This window comes from Pleurodeles waltl, unplaced genomic scaffold (assembly GCF_031143425.1).
Source record: "Pleurodeles waltl isolate 20211129_DDA unplaced genomic scaffold, aPleWal1.hap1.20221129 scaffold_107, whole genome shotgun sequence".
NCBI lineage: Eukaryota > Metazoa > Chordata > Amphibia > Caudata > Salamandridae > Pleurodeles > Pleurodeles waltl.
The window spans coordinates 18,213-33,616 of record NW_027149815.1 but is presented as its reverse complement, the minus strand read 5'-3'; the positions used below and the strand labels follow the sequence as shown (position 1 = coordinate 33,616).

The window sequence follows — 15,404 nt, the reverse complement described above, 5'->3', positions numbered from 1 at the left end:
CCGAACCAGCTAAAACTCACCTACAATGAGTGGCCATGGATATGAAAGAGGGAATCTACAAAGACACCAACTCCTTAAAACTGAGCAAGATGCAATGTGGAGGAATAGTTTACAGATTTGGAGAAAATCTGAGATGTTTCTCTTGACAAAAGAAACACTGCAATGCCCTCTCTGAGGATCGAACTCAGGACCTTCAGATTATGAGACTGACGCGCTGCCTACTGCGCTAAGAAGGCTGCTTGAAACCGCTAACAAATGCGTCTACACACCATGAAGAGGGAAGGTAGCAAAAATGCTGTTCTCATGTTGGAATATCAATACACTTCGGTTGCCTCGCTGGATTAAAATCGTCTGCAGTTATAATGGTCAGAAGACAGCTCTTTCCCAGTGCTTAAACCCACACCCCATACATTTAGCCATGCAAAAGAAATCAGGGCATACCATTCACCTCTCTAAGAAAGATCGTGCCATTTTTTCCTCCACATAACTGAGAATGAAATGGACTAAAACCCAGAATTAACATGCCGCCCCTAGCCGTAGATGCATCTAGATCTCAACACTTTACATGCTAATGTAACATAGCTGTGTGTCCTGCAAAAAGAGCAGGGGTACCTTAAGTCATCTCACAAGATGTGGAAACAGCACTCAACCATATCCTTCTTTGATGTATCCTGAACCAGTTGCCTTGAATACTCTGGCTTTTTTCGATTGCATCTAGCTGTTGTGTGTGGGGAATTATTCATTCTAGAGTCAACCTTATTCCATAAAAAACGGTGCTAGAAAATCCAGCTGTAAATCATATGGAATTCCACACCTGACGCTTCCCATTCCAGTGTCATATGTGGTGAATGTACATTCAATAGAATTCCAGGTTTCCATGCGTGGAGCAAGGTCTCCCTCTACAGGATGTGGGGATGTAGCTCAGTGGTAGAGCGCATGCTTAGCATGTATGAGGCCCCGGGTTCAATCCCCGGCATCTCCAGCTTTTCGCCATGCTAATCTTGCCTTTTGACAGATAGCTAGGCTGGCATCATGAGTAAGGAAGTGAGATGTCATGCAGCTGGTGCCAGAACCCCACTTTCTTCGCCTTGCAAAACCTTTTGAAATGGGGCTATCTCATTTCCCGTGTTTATAGAAAAAAATAATCTTGCTTCCATAAGAAACCAAAGTGGTGATTTATCTTGGCATTCTTAGTATAGAAAACGGGCACAGCTGTCTTGGTCATTTATTTGAATTCTTCCTCTAAACCAGAGACTCTTACCAGAAGGTTTAAGAAAAACAGAATGTTTTCTTCATCCTAATCCCTTCTGAATGGTCCATTAATCTACTGGTTTTGCTTTTCCAGTTCCTTTCACAGAAGCATTAAAAATGCATGTTCTTCATGCTCCGTACGGAGTAATGACTCTCCTAACTTTCTGTCCTTTCCTTCATGTTCCCATGCTGTCATCCTTTTGCCAGAAATGCTTCCAAAGGGCTGTGGATTCCTCGGCCCCATGCCCTTTCAGGAAAACTCCTTTCTGTAGGATTTCTAATTCTAGGTCCCCTGCTTTCCTTCACGCCAGCACAGCACATTCAGGTAGGTAAGCAGTCCCCCTTTATGGTGATAAGATGTAGCTGAGAATGCACTCTAGGAAGTGGCAATTTGTAGAGCAAGCTGCAGGTCATATTCATGATTTTCAAGATTAGACTGCAGTACTCCCAGCCCACTCCCGCCGCAACCATTATTGAAAGAAAGATGAATGCAGCATGGAAAGCTGCACTGCCCAATCCTCCGATAGCTCAGTTGGGAGAGCGGAGGACTGTAGTGGAGAAACAGAAATCCTTAGGTCGCTGGTTCAAATCCGGCTCGGAGGAGTTTCCCCTTTTTTGTTTTCCATAGCTGCTTTCTCTCTTGTTAAAACATTATGTGCCCCTCTGATTGAGAAACATTTCCCTAGCTCCAAATAAATGCTAGGACAGAAGGGTAGACTTCTTCTGCTTTCCAATGAAATTGACCACATAGTCATTTCTGAGGGATGTTGGAAGAGAAATAAACAAGGACCTGCAGATCAGAATTCATTCCAAAGCCTTGACTAAATATATAAAGGCACTTGGAAGACTTCCAGTTTCATTGTACCAAGGTAGATGTTTCGGCAGCCTAACCAGCTAAAACTCACCTACAATGAGTGGCCATGGATATGAAAGAGGGAATCTACAAAGACACCAACTCCTTAAAACTGAGCAAGATGCAATGTGGAGGAATAGTTTACAGATTTGGAGAAAATCTGAGATGTTTCTCTTGACAAAAGAAACACTGCAATGCCCTCTCTGAGGATGGAACTCAGGACCTTCAGATTATGAGACTGATGCGCTGCCTACTGCGCTAAGAAGGCTGCTTGAAACCGCTAACAAATGCGTCTACACACCATGAAGAGGGAAGGTAGCAAAAATGCTGTTCTCATGTTGGAATATCAATACACTTCGGTTGCCTCGCTGGATTAAAATCGTCTGCAGTTATAATGGTCAGAAGACTGCTCTTTCCCAGTGCTTAAACCCACACCCCATACATTTAGCCATGCAAAAGAAATCAGGGCATACCATTCACCTCTCTAAGAAAGATCGTGCCATTTTTTCCTCCACATAACTGAGAATGAAATGGACTAAAACCCAGAATTAACATGCCGCCCCTAGCCGTAGATGCATCTAGATCTCAACACTTTACATGCTAATGTAACATAGCTGTGTGTCCTGCAAAAAGAGCAGGGGTACCTTAAGTCATCTCACAAGATGTGGAAACAGCACTCAACCATATCCTTCTTTGATGTATCCTGAACCAGTTGCCTTGAATACTCTGGCTTTTTTCGATTGCATCTAGCTGTTGTGTGTGGGGAATTATTCATTCTAGAGTCAACCTTATTCCATAAAAAACGGTGCTAGAAAATCCAGCTGTAAATCATATGGAATTCCACACCTGACGCTTCCCATTCCAGTGTCATATGTGGTGAATGTACATTCAATAGAATTCCAGGTTTCCATGCGTGGAGCAAGGTCTCCCTCTACAGGATGTGGGGATGTAGCTCAGTGGTAGAGCGCATGCTTAGCATGTATGAGGCCCCGGGTTCAATCCCCGGCATCTCCAGCTTTTCGCCATGCTAATCTTGCCTTTTGACAGATAGCTAGGCTGGCATCATGAGTAAGGAAGTGAGATGTCATGCAGCTGGTGCCAGAACCCCACTTTCTTCGCCTTGCAAAACCTTTTGAAATGGGGCTATCTCATTTCCCGTGTTTATAGAAAAAAATAATCTTGCTTCCATAAGAAACCAAAGTGGTGATTTATCTTGGCATTCTTAGTATAGAAAACGGGCACAGCTGTCTTGGTCATTTATTTGAATTCTTCCTCTAAACCAGAGACTCTTACCAGAAGGTTTAAGAAAAACAGAATGTTTTCTTCATCCTAATCCCTTCTGAATGGTCCATTAATCTACTGGTTTTGCTTTTCCAGTTCCTTTCACAGAAGCATTAAAAATGCATGTTCTTCATGCTCCGTACGGAGTAATGACTCTCCTAACTTTCTGTCCTTTCCTTCATGTTCCCATGCTGTCATCCTTTTGCCAGAAATGCTTCCAAAGGGCTGTGGATTCCTCGGCCCCATGCCCTTTCAGGAAAACTCCTTTCTGTAGGATTTCTAATTCTAGGTCCCCTGCTTTCCTTCACGCCAGCACAGCACATTCAGGTAGGTAAGCAGTCCCCCTTTATGGTGATAAGATGTAGCTGAGAATGCACTCTAGGAAGTGGCAATTTGTAGAGCAAGCTGCAGGTCATATTCATGATTTTCAAGATTAGACTGCAGTACTCCCAGCCCACTCCCGCCGCAACCATTATTGAAAGAAAGATGAATGCAGCATGGAAAGCTGCACTGCCCAATCCTCCGATAGCTCAGTTGGGAGAGCGGAGGACTGTAGTGGAGAAACAGAAATCCTTAGGTCGCTGGTTCAAATCCGGCTCGGAGGAGTTTCCCCTTTTTTGTTTTCCATAGCTGCTTTCTCTCTTGTTAAAACATTATGTGCCCCTCTGATTGAGAAACATTTCCCTAGCTCCAAATAAATGCTAGGACAGAAGGGTAGACTTCTTCTGCTTTCCAATGAAATTGACCACATAGTCATTTCTGAGGGATGTTGGAAGAGAAATAAACAAGGACCTGCAGATCAGAATTCATTCCAAAGCCTTGACTAAATATATGAAGGCACTTGGAAGACTTCCAGTTTCATTGTACCAAGGTAGATGTTTCGGCAGCCGAACCAGCTAAAACTCACCTACAATGAGTGGCCATGGATATGAAAGAGGGAATCTACAAAGACACCAACTCCTTAAAACTGAGCAAGATGCAATGTGGAGGAATAGTTTACAGATTTGGAGAAAATCTGAGATGTTTCTCTTGACAAAAGAAACACTACAATGCCCTCTCTGAGGATGGAACTCAGGACCTTCAGATTATGAGACTGACGCGCTGCCCACTGCGCTAAGAAGGCTGCTTGAAACCGCTAACAAATGCGTCTACACACCATGAAGAGGGAAGGTAGCAAAAATGCTGTTCTCATGTTGGAATATCAATACACTTCGGTTGCCTCGCTGGATTAAAATCGTCTGCAGTTATAATGGTCAGAAGACTGCTCTTTCCCAGTGCTTAAACCCACACCCCATACATTTAGCCATGCAAAAGAAATCAGGGCATACCATTCACCTCTCTAAGAAAGATCGTGCCATTTTTTCCTCCACATAACTGAGAATGAAATGGACTAAAACCCAGAATTAACATGACGCCCCTAGCCGTAGATGCATCTAGATCTCAACACTTTACATGCTAATGTAACATAGCTGTGTGTCCTGCAAAAAGAGCAGGGGTACCTTAAGTCATCTCACAAGATGTGGAAACAGCACTCAACCATATCCTTCTTTGATGTATCCTGAACCAGTTGCCTTGAATACTCTGGCTTTTTTCGATTGCATCTAGCTGTTGTGTGTGGGGAATTATTCATTCTAGAGTCAACCTTATTCCATAAAAAACGGTGCTAGAAAATCCAGCTGTAAATCATATGGAATTCCACACCTGACGCTTCCCATTCCAGTGTCATATGTGGTGAATGTACATTCAATAGAATTCCAGGTTTCCATGCGTGGAGCAAGGTCTCCCTCTACAGGATGTGGGGATGTAGCTCAGTGGTAGAGCGCATGCTTAGCATGTATGAGGCCCCGGGTTCAATCCCCGGCATCTCCAGCTTTTCGCCATGCTAATCTTGCCTTTTGACAGATAGCTAGGCTGGCATCATGAGTAAGGAAGTGAGATGTCATGCAGCTGGTGCCAGAACCCCACTTTCTTCGCCTTGCAAAACCTTTTGAAATGGGGCTATCTCATTTCCCGTGTTTATAGAAAAAAATAATCTTGCTTCCATAAGAAACCAAAGTGGTGATTTATCTTGGCATTCTTAGTATAGAAAACGGGCACAGCTGTCTTGGTCATTTATTTGAATTCTTCCTCTAAACCAGAGACTCTTACCAGAAGGTTTAAGAAAAACAGAATGTTTTCTTCATCCTAATCCCTTCTGAATGGTCCATTAATCTACTGGTTTTGCTTTTCCAGTTCCTTTCACAGAAGCATTAAAAATGCATGTTCTTCATGCTCCGTACGGAGTAATGACTCTCCTAACTTTCTGTCCTTTCCTTCATGTTCCCATGCTGTCATCCTTTTGCCAGAAATGCTTCCAAAGGGCTGTGGATTCCTCGGCCCCATGCCCTTTCAGGAAAACTCCTTTCTGTAGGATTTCTAATTCTAGGTCCCCTGCTTTCCTTCACGCCAGCACAGCACATTCAGGTAGGTAAGCAGTCCCCCTTTATGGTGATAAGATGTAGCTGAGAATGCACTCTAGGAAGTGGCAATTTGTAGAGCAAGCTGCAGGTCATATTCATGATTTTCAAGATTAGACTGCAGTACTCCCAGCCCACTCCCGCCGCAACCATTATTGAAAGAAAGATGAATGCAGCATGGAAAGCTGCACTGCCCAATCCTCCGATAGCTCAGTTGGGAGAGCGGAGGACTGTAGTGGAGAAACAGAAATCCTTAGGTCGCTGGTTCAAATCCGGCTCGGAGGAGTTTCCCCTTTTTTGTTTTCCATAGCTGCTTTCTCTCTTGTTAAAACATTATGTGCCCCTCTGATTGAGAAACATTTCCCTAGCTCCAAATAAATGCTAGGACAGAAGGGTAGACTTCTTCTGCTTTCCAATGAAATTGACCACATAGTCATTTCTGAGGGATGTTGGAAGAGAAATAAACAAGGACCTGCAGATCAGAATTCATTCCAAAGCCTTGACTAAATATATGAAGGCACTTGGAAGACTTCCAGTTTCATTGTACCAAGGTAGATGTTTCGGCAGCCGAACCAGCTAAAACTCACCTACAATGAGTGGCCATGGATATGAAAGAGGGAATCTACAAAGACACCAACTCCTTAAAACTGAGCAAGATGCAATGTGGAGGAATAGTTTACAGATTTGGAGAAAATCTGAGATGTTTCTCTTGACAAAAGAAACACTACAATGCCCTCTCTGAGGATGGAACTCAGGACCTTCAGATTATGAGACTGACGCGCTGCCCACTGCGCTAAGAAGGCTGCTTGAAACCGCTAACAAATGCGTCTACACACCATGAAGAGGGAAGGTAGCAAAAATGCTGTTCTCATGTTGGAATATCAATACACTTCGGTTGCCTCGCTGGATTAAAATCGTCTGCAGTTATAATGGTCAGAAGACTGCTCTTTCCCAGTGCTTAAACCCACACCCCATACATTTAGCCATGCAAAAGAAATCAGGGCATACCATTCACCTCTCTAAGAAAGATCGTGCCATTTTTTCCTCCACATAACTGAGAATGAAATGGACTAAAACCCAGAATTAACATGCCGCCCCTAGCCGTAGATGCATCTAGATCTCAACACTTTACATGCTAATGTAACATAGCTGTGTGTCCTGCAAAAAGAGCAGGGGTACCTTAAGTCATCTCACAAGATGTGGAAACAGCACTCAACCATATCCTTCTTTGATGTATCCTGAACCAGTTGCCTTGAATACTCTGGCTTTTTTCGATTGCATCTAGCTGTTGTGTGTGGGGAATTATTCATTCTAGAGTCAACCTTATTCCATAAAAAACGGTGCTAGAAAATCCAGCTGTAAATCATATGGAATTCCACACCTGACGCTTCCCATTCCAGTGTCATATGTGGTGAATGTACATTCAATAGAATTCCAGGTTTCCATGCGTGGAGCAAGGTCTCCCTCTACAGGATGTGGGGATGCAGCTCAGTGGTAGAGCGCATGCTTAGCATGTATGAGGCCCCGGGTTCAATCCCCGGCATCTCCAGCTTTTCGCCATGCTAATCTTGCCTTTTGACAGATAGCTAGGCTGGCATCATGAGTAAGGAAGTGAGATGTCATGCAGCTGGTGCCAGAACCCCACTTTCTTCGCCTTGCAAAACCTTTTGAAATGGGGCTATCTCATTTCCCGTGTTTATAGAAAAAAATAATCTTGCTTCCATAAGAAACCAAAGTGGTGATTTATCTTGGCATTCTTAGTATAGAAAACGGGCACAGCTGTCTTGGTCATTTATTTGAATTCTTCCTCTAAACCAGAGACTCTTACCAGAAGGTTTAAGAAAAACAGAATGTTTTCTTCATCCTAATCCCTTCTGAATGGTCCATTAATCTACTGGTTTTGCTTTTCCAGTTCCTTTCACAGAAGCATTAAAAATGCATGTTCTTCATGCTCCGTACGGAGTAATGACTCTCCTAACTTTCTGTCCTTTCCTTCATGTTCCCATGCTGTCATCCTTTTGCCAGAAATGCTTCCAAAGGGCTGTGGATTCCTCGGCCCCATGCCCTTTCAGGAAAACTCCTTTCTGTAGGATTTCTAATTCTAGGTCCCCTGCTTTCCTTCACGCCAGCACAGCACATTCAGGTAGGTAAGCAGTCCCCCTTTATGGTGATAAGATGTAGCTGAGAATGCACTCTAGGAAGTGGCAATTTGTAGAGCAAGCTGCAGGTCATATTCATGATTTTCAAGATTAGACTGCAGTACTCCCAGCCCACTCCCGCCGCAACCATTATTGAAAGAAAGATGAATGCAGCATGGAAAGCTGCACTGCCCAATCCTCCGATAGCTCAGTTGGGAGAGCGGAGGACTGTAGTGGAGAAACAGAAATCCTTAGGTCGCTGGTTCAAATCCGGCTCGGAGGAGTTTCCCCTTTTTTGTTTTCCATAGCTGCTTTCTCTCTTGTTAAAACATTATGTGCCCCTCTGATTGAGAAACATTTCCCTAGCTCCAAATAAATGCTAGGACAGAAGGGTAGACTTCTTCTGCTTTCCAATGAAATTGACCACATAGTCATTTCTGAGGGATGTTGGAAGAGAAATAAACAAGGACCTGCAGATCAGAATTCATTCCAAAGCCTTGACTAAATATATGAAGGCACTTGGAAGACTTCCAGTTTCATTGTACCAAGGTAGATGTTTCGGCAGCCGAACCAGCTAAAACTCACCTACAATGAGTGGCCATGGATATGAAAGAGGGAATCTACAAAGACACCAACTCCTTAAAACTGAGCAAGATGCAATGTGGAGGAATAGTTTACAGATTTGGAGAAAATCTGAGATGTTTCTCTTGACAAAAGAAACACTACAATGCCCTCTCTGAGGATGGAACTCAGGACCTTCAGATTATGAGACTGACGCGCTGCCCACTGCGCTAAGAAGGCTGCTTGAAACCGCTAACAAATGCGTCTACACACCATGAAGAGGGAAGGTAGCAAAAATGCTGTTCTCATGTTGGAATATCAATACACTTCGGTTGCCTCGCTGGATTAAAATCGTCTGCAGTTATAATGGTCAGAAGACTGCTCTTTCCCAGTGCTTAAACCCACACCCCATACATTTAGCCATGAAAAAGAAATCAGGGCATACCATTCACCTCTCTAAGAAAGATCGTGCCATTTTTTCCTCCACATAACTGAGAATGAAATGGACTAAAACCCAGAATTAACATGCCGCCCCTAGCCGTAGATGCATCTAGATCTCAACACTTTACATGCTAATGTAACATAGCTGTGTGTCCTGCAAAAAGAGCAGGGGTACCTTAAGTCATCTCACAAGATGTGGAAACAGCACTCAACCATATCCTTCTTTGATGTATCCTGAACCAGTTGCCTTGAATACTCTGGCTTTTTTCGATTGCATCTAGCTGTTGTGTGTGGGGAATTATTCATTCTAGAGTCAACCTTATTCCATAAAAAACGGTGCTAGAAAATCCAGCTGTAAATCATATGGAATTCCACACCTGACGCTTCCCATTCCAGTGTCATATGTGGTGAATGTACATTCAATAGAATTCCAGGTTTCCATGCGTGGAGCAAGGTCTCCCTCTACAGGATGTGGGGATGCAGCTCAGTGGTAGAGCGCATGCTTAGCATGTATGAGGCCCCGGGTTCAATCCCCGGCATCTCCAGCTTTTCGCCATGCTAATCTTGCCTTTTGACAGATAGCTAGGCTGGCATCATGAGTAAGGAAGTGAGATGTCATGCAGCTGGTGCCAGAACCCCACTTTCTTCGCCTTGCAAAACCTTTTGAAATGGGGCTATCTCATTTCCCGTGTTTATAGAAAAAAATAATCTTGCTTCCATAAGAAACCAAAGTGGTGATTTATCTTGGCATTCTTAGTATAGAAAACGGGCACAGCTGTCTTGGTCATTTATTTGAATTCTTCCTCTAAACCAGAGACTCTTACCAGAAGGTTTAAGAAAAACAGAATGTTTTCTTCATCCTAATCCCTTCTGAATGGTCCATTAATCTACTGGTTTTGCTTTTCCAGTTCCTTTCACAGAAGCATTAAAAATGCATGTTCTTCATGCTCCGTACGGAGTAATGACTCTCCTAACTTTCTGTCCTTTCCTTCATGTTCCCATGCTGTCATCCTTTTGCCAGAAATGCTTCCAAAGGGCTGTGGATTCCTCGGCCCCATGCCCTTTCAGGAAAACTCCTTTCTGTAGGATTTCTAATTCTAGGTCCCCTGCTTTCCTTCACGCCAGCACAGCACATTCAGGTAGGTAAGCAGTCCCCCTTTATGGTGATAAGATGTAGCTGAGAATGCACTCTAGGAAGTGGCAATTTGTAGAGCAAGCTGCAGGTCATATTCATGATTTTCAAGATTAGACTGCAGTACTCCCAGCCCACTCCCGCCGCAACCATTATTGAAAGAAAGATGAATGCAGCATGGAAAGCTGCACTGCCCAATCCTCCGATAGCTCAGTTGGGAGAGCGGAGGACTGTAGTGGAGAAACAGAAATCCTTAGGTCGCTGGTTCAAATCCGGCTCGGAGAAGTTTCCCCTTTTTTGTTTTCCATAGCTGCTTTCTCTCTTGTTAAAACATTATGTGCCCCTCTGATTGAGAAACATTTCCCTAGCTCCAAATAAATGCTAGGACAGAAGGGTAGACTTCTTCTGCTTTCCAATGAAATTGACCACATAGTCATTTCTGAGGGATGTTGGAAGAGAAATAAACAAGGACCTGCAGATCAGAATTCATTCCAAAGCCTTGACTAAATATATAAAGGCACTTGGAAGACTTCCAGTTTCATTGTACCAAGGTAGATGTTTCGGCAGCCGAACCAGCTAAAACTCACCTACAATGAGTGGCCATGGATATGAAAGAGGGAATCTACAAAGACACCAACTCCTTAAAACTGAGCAAGATGCAATGTGGAGGAATAGTTTACAGATTTGGAGAAAATCTGAGATGTTTCTCTTGACAAAAGAAACACTGCAATGCCCTCTCTGAGGATGGAACTCAGGACCTTCAGATTATGAGACTGACGCGCTGCCTACTGCGCTAAGAAGGCTGCTTGAAACCGCTAACAAATGCGTCTACACACCATGAAGAGGGAAGGTAGCAAAAATGCTGTTCTCATGTTGGAATATCAATACACTTCGGTTGCCTCGCTGGATTAAAATCGTCTGCAGTTATAATGGTCAGAAGACTGCTCTTTCCCAGTGCTTAAACCCACACCCCATACATTTAGCCATGCAAAAGAAATCAGGGCATACCATTCACCTCTCTAAGAAAGATCGTGCCATTTTTTCCTCCACATAACTGAGAATGAAATGGACTAAAACCCAGAATTAACATGCCGCCCCTAGCCGTAGATGCATCTAGATCTCAACACTTTACATGCTAATGTAACATAGCTGTGTGTCCTGCAAAAAGAGCAGGGGTACCTTAAGTCATCTCACAAGATGTGGAAACAGCACTCAACCATATCCTTCTTTGATGTATCCTGAACCAGTTGCCTTGAATACTCTGGCTTTTTTCGATTGCATCTAGCTGTTGTGTGTGGGGAATTATTCATTCTAGAGTCAACCTTATTCCATAAAAAACGGTGCTAGAAAATCCAGCTGTAAATCATATGGAATTCCACACCTGACGCTTCCCATTCCAGTGTCATATGTGGTGAATGTACATTCAATAGAATTCCAGGTTTCCATGCGTGGAGCAAGGTCTCCCTCTACAGGATGTGGGGATGCAGCTCAGTGGTAGAGCGCATGCTTAGCATGTATGAGGCCCCGGGTTCAATCCCCGGCATCTCCAGCTTTTCGCCATGCTAATCTTGCCTTTTGACAGATAGCTAGGCTGGCATCATGAGTAAGGAAGTGAGATGTCATGCAGCTGGTGCCAGAACCCCACTTTCTTCGCCTTGCAAAACCTTTTGAAATGGGGCTATCTCATTTCCCGTGTTTATAGAAAAAAATAATCTTGCTTCCATAAGAAACCAAAGTGGTGATTTATCTTGGCATTCTTAGTATAGAAAACGGGCACAGCTGTCTTGGTCATTTATTTGAATTCTTCCTCTAAACCAGAGACTCTTACCAGAAGGTTTAAGAAAAACAGAATGTTTTCTTCATCCTAATCCCTTCTGAATGGTCCATTAATCTACTGGTTTTGCTTTTCCAGTTCCTTTCACAGAAGCATTAAAAATGCATGTTCTTCATGCTCCGTACGGAGTAATGACTCTCCTAACTTTCTGTCCTTTCCTTCATGTTCCCATGCTGTCATCCTTTTGCCAGAAATGCTTCCAAAGGGCTGTGGATTCCTCGGCCCCATGCCCTTTCAGGAAAACTCCTTTCTGTAGGATTTCTAATTCTAGGTCCCCTGCTTTCCTTCACGCCAGCACAGCACATTCAGGTAGGTAAGCAGTCCCCCTTTATGGTGATAAGATGTAGCTGAGAATGCACTCTAGGAAGTGGCAATTTGTAGAGCAAGCTGCAGGTCATATTCATGATTTTCAAGATTAGACTGCAGTACTCCCAGCCCACTCCCGCCGCAACCATTATTGAAAGAAAGATGAATGCAGCATGGAAAGCTGCACTGCCCAATCCTCCGATAGCTCAGTTGGGAGAGCGGAGGACTGTAGTGGAGAAACAGAAATCCTTAGGTCGCTGGTTCAAATCCGGCTCGGAGGAGTTTCCCCTTTTTTGTTTTCCATAGCTGCTTTCTCTCTTGTTAAAACATTATGTGCCCCTCTGATTGAGAAACATTTCCCTAGCTCCAAATAAATGCTAGGACAGAAGGGTAGACTTCTTCTGCTTTCCAATGAAATTGACCACATAGTCATTTCTGAGGGATGTTGGAAGAGAAATAAACAAGGACCTGCAGATCAGAATTCATTCCAAAGCCTTGACTAAATATATAAAGGCACTTGGAAGACTTCCAGTTTCATTGTACCAAGGTAGATGTTTCGGCAGCCTAACCAGCTAAAACTCACCTACAATGAGTGGCCATGGATATGAAAGAGGGAATCTACAAAGACACCAACTCCTTAAAACTGAGCAAGATGCAATGTGGAGGAATAGTTTACAGATTTGGAGAAAATCTGAGATGTTTCTCTTGACAAAAGAAACACTGCAATGCCCTCTCTGAGGATGGAACTCAGGACCTTCAGATTATGAGACTGACGCGCTGCCTACTGCGCTAAGAAGGCTGCTTGAAACCGCTAACAAATGCGTCTACACACCATGAAGAGGGAAGGTAGCAAAAATGCTGTTCTCATGTTGGAATATCAATACACTTCGGTTGCCTCGCTGGATTAAAATCGTCTGCAGTTATAATGGTCAGAAGACTGCTCTTTCCCAGTGCTTAAACCCACACCCCATACATTTAGCCATGCAAAAGAAATCAGGGCATACCATTCACCTCTCTAAGAAAGATCGTGCCATTTTTTCCTCCACATAACTGAGAATGAAATGGACTAAAACCCAGAATTAACATGCCGCCCCTAGCCGTAGATGCATCTAGATCTCAACACTTTACATGCTAATGTAACATAGCTGTGTGTCCTGCAAAAAGAGCAGGGGTACCTTAAGTCATCTCACAAGATGTGGAAACAGCACTCAACCATATCCTTCTTTGATGTATCCTGAACCAGTTGCCTTGAATACTCTGGCTTTTTTCGATTGCATCTAGCTGTTGTGTGTGGGGAATTATTCATTCTAGAGTCAACCTTATTCCATAAAAAACGGTGCTAGAAAATCCAGCTGTAAATCATATGGAATTCCACACCTGACGCTTCCCATTCCAGTGTCATATGTGGTGAATGTACATTCAATAGAATTCCAGGTTTCCATGCGTGGAGCAAGGTCTCCCTCTACAGGATGTGGGGATGTAGCTCAGTGGTAGAGCGCATGCTTAGCATGTATGAGGCCCCGGGTTCAATCCCCGGCATCTCCAGCTTTTCGCCATGCTAATCTTGCCTTTTGACAGATAGCTAGGCTGGCATCATGAGTAAGGAAGTGAGATGTCATGCAGCTGGTGCCAGAACCCCACTTTCTTCGCCTTGCAAAACCTTTTGAAATGGGGCTATCTCATTTCCCGTGTTTATAGAAAAAAATAATCTTGCTTCCATAAGAAACCAAAGTGGTGATTTATCTTGGCATTCTTAGTATAGAAAACGGGCACAGCTGTCTTGGTCATTTATTTGAATTCTTCCTCTAAACCAGAGACTCTTACCAGAAGGTTTAAGAAAAACAGAATGTTTTCTTCATCCTAATCCCTTCTGAATGGTCCATTAATCTACTGGTTTTGCTTTTCCAGTTCCTTTCACAGAAGCATTAAAAATGCATGTTCTTCATGCTCCGTACGGAGTAATGACTCTCCTAACTTTCTGTCCTTTCCTTCATGTTCCCATGCTGTCATCCTTTTGCCAGAAATGCTTCCAAAGGGCTGTGGATTCCTCGGCCCCATGCCCTTTCAGGAAAACTCCTTTCTGTAGGATTTCTAATTCTAGGTCCCCTGCTTTCCTTCACGCCAGCACAGCACATTCAGGTAGGTAAGCAGTCCCCCTTTATGGTGATAAGATGTAGCTGAGAATGCACTCTAGGAAGTGGCAATTTGTAGAGCAAGCTGCAGGTCATATTCATGATTTTCAAGATTAGACTGCAGTACTCCCAGCCCACTCCCGCCGCAACCATTATTGAAAGAAAGATGAATGCAGCATGGAAAGCTGCACTGCCCAATCCTCCGATAGCTCAGTTGGGAGAGCGGAGGACTGTAGTGGAGAAACAGAAATCCTTAGGTCGCTGGTTCAAATCCGGCTCGGAGGAGTTTCCCCTTTTTTGTTTTCCATAGCTGCTTTCTCTCTTGTTAAAACATTATGTGCCCCTCTGATTGAGAAACATTTCCCTAGCTCCAAATAAATGCTAGGACAGAAGGGTAGACTTCTTCTGCTTTCCAATGAAATTGACCACATAGTCATTTCTGAGGGATGTTGGAAGAGAAATAAACAAGGACCTGCAGATCAGAATTCATTCCAAAGCCTTGACTAAATATATGAAGGCACTTGGAAGACTTCCAGTTTCATTGTACCAAGGTAGATGTTTCGGCAGCCGAACCAGCTAAAACTCACCTACAATGAGTGGCCATGGATATGAAAGAGGGAATCTACAAAGACACCAACTCCTTAAAACTGAGCAAGATGCAATGTGGAGGAATAGTTTACAGATTTGGAGAAAATCTGAGATGTTTCTCTTGACAAAAGAAACACTACAATGCCCTCTCTGAGGATGGAACTCAGGACCTTCAGATTATGAGACTGACGCGCTGCCCACTGCGCTAAGAAGGCTGCTTGAAACCGCTAACAAATGCGTCTACACACCATGAAGAGGGAAGGTAGCAAAAATGCTGTTCTCATGTTGGAATATCAATACACTTCGGTTGCCTCGCTGGATTAAAATCGTCTGCAGTTATAATGGTCAGAAGACTGCTCTTTCCCAGTGCTTAAACCCACACCCCATACATTTAGCCATGAAAAAGAAATCAGGGCATACCATTCACCTCT

The 15,404-nt window shown here is 43.6% G+C and overlaps 15 non-coding genes across 15 annotated transcripts; 10 read left to right on the top strand and 5 right to left on the bottom strand.

Annotated features, from left to right (window-relative positions):
• Positions 1–163: 163 nt before the first annotated feature.
• TRNAM-CAU (transfer RNA methionine (anticodon CAU)) lies at positions 164–236 on the bottom strand. Its single transcript has one exon. It is a non-coding gene; the product is annotated as a tRNA-Met (tRNA).
• Positions 237–910: 674 nt separating this feature from the next.
• On the top strand, positions 911–982 carry TRNAA-AGC (transfer RNA alanine (anticodon AGC)). Its single transcript has one exon. It is a non-coding gene; the product is annotated as a tRNA-Ala (tRNA).
• A 786-nt stretch (positions 983–1,768) lies between these two features.
• Positions 1,769–1,854, top strand: TRNAY-GUA (transfer RNA tyrosine (anticodon GUA)). The gene is given in 2 exon segments: positions 1,769–1,805; positions 1,819–1,854. It is a non-coding gene; the product is annotated as a tRNA-Tyr (tRNA).
• Positions 1,855–3,046: 1,192 nt separating this feature from the next.
• Positions 3,047–3,118, top strand: TRNAA-AGC (transfer RNA alanine (anticodon AGC)). The gene has a single exon. It is a non-coding gene; the product is annotated as a tRNA-Ala (tRNA).
• Positions 3,119–3,904: 786 nt separating this feature from the next.
• On the top strand, positions 3,905–3,990 carry TRNAY-GUA (transfer RNA tyrosine (anticodon GUA)). Its single transcript is given in 2 exon segments — positions 3,905–3,941; positions 3,955–3,990. It is a non-coding gene; the product is annotated as a tRNA-Tyr (tRNA).
• A 445-nt stretch (positions 3,991–4,435) lies between these two features.
• Positions 4,436–4,508, bottom strand: TRNAM-CAU (transfer RNA methionine (anticodon CAU)). Its single transcript has one exon. It is a non-coding gene; the product is annotated as a tRNA-Met (tRNA).
• A 674-nt stretch (positions 4,509–5,182) lies between these two features.
• Positions 5,183–5,254, top strand: TRNAA-AGC (transfer RNA alanine (anticodon AGC)). Its single transcript has one exon. It is a non-coding gene; the product is annotated as a tRNA-Ala (tRNA).
• A 786-nt stretch (positions 5,255–6,040) lies between these two features.
• On the top strand, positions 6,041–6,126 carry TRNAY-GUA (transfer RNA tyrosine (anticodon GUA)). Its single transcript is given in 2 exon segments — positions 6,041–6,077; positions 6,091–6,126. It is a non-coding gene; the product is annotated as a tRNA-Tyr (tRNA).
• Positions 6,127–6,571: 445 nt separating this feature from the next.
• On the bottom strand, positions 6,572–6,644 carry TRNAM-CAU (transfer RNA methionine (anticodon CAU)). Its single transcript has one exon. It is a non-coding gene; the product is annotated as a tRNA-Met (tRNA).
• A 1,532-nt stretch (positions 6,645–8,176) lies between these two features.
• On the top strand, positions 8,177–8,262 carry TRNAY-GUA (transfer RNA tyrosine (anticodon GUA)). The gene is given in 2 exon segments: positions 8,177–8,213; positions 8,227–8,262. It is a non-coding gene; the product is annotated as a tRNA-Tyr (tRNA).
• Positions 8,263–8,707: 445 nt separating this feature from the next.
• On the bottom strand, positions 8,708–8,780 carry TRNAM-CAU (transfer RNA methionine (anticodon CAU)). The gene has a single exon. It is a non-coding gene; the product is annotated as a tRNA-Met (tRNA).
• Positions 8,781–12,448: 3,668 nt separating this feature from the next.
• Positions 12,449–12,534, top strand: TRNAY-GUA (transfer RNA tyrosine (anticodon GUA)). The gene is given in 2 exon segments: positions 12,449–12,485; positions 12,499–12,534. It is a non-coding gene; the product is annotated as a tRNA-Tyr (tRNA).
• A 1,192-nt stretch (positions 12,535–13,726) lies between these two features.
• TRNAA-AGC (transfer RNA alanine (anticodon AGC)) lies at positions 13,727–13,798 on the top strand. The gene has a single exon. It is a non-coding gene; the product is annotated as a tRNA-Ala (tRNA).
• A 786-nt stretch (positions 13,799–14,584) lies between these two features.
• On the top strand, positions 14,585–14,670 carry TRNAY-GUA (transfer RNA tyrosine (anticodon GUA)). The gene is given in 2 exon segments: positions 14,585–14,621; positions 14,635–14,670. It is a non-coding gene; the product is annotated as a tRNA-Tyr (tRNA).
• Positions 14,671–15,115: 445 nt separating this feature from the next.
• Positions 15,116–15,188, bottom strand: TRNAM-CAU (transfer RNA methionine (anticodon CAU)). The gene has a single exon. It is a non-coding gene; the product is annotated as a tRNA-Met (tRNA).
• Positions 15,189–15,404: the final 216 nt, after the last annotated feature.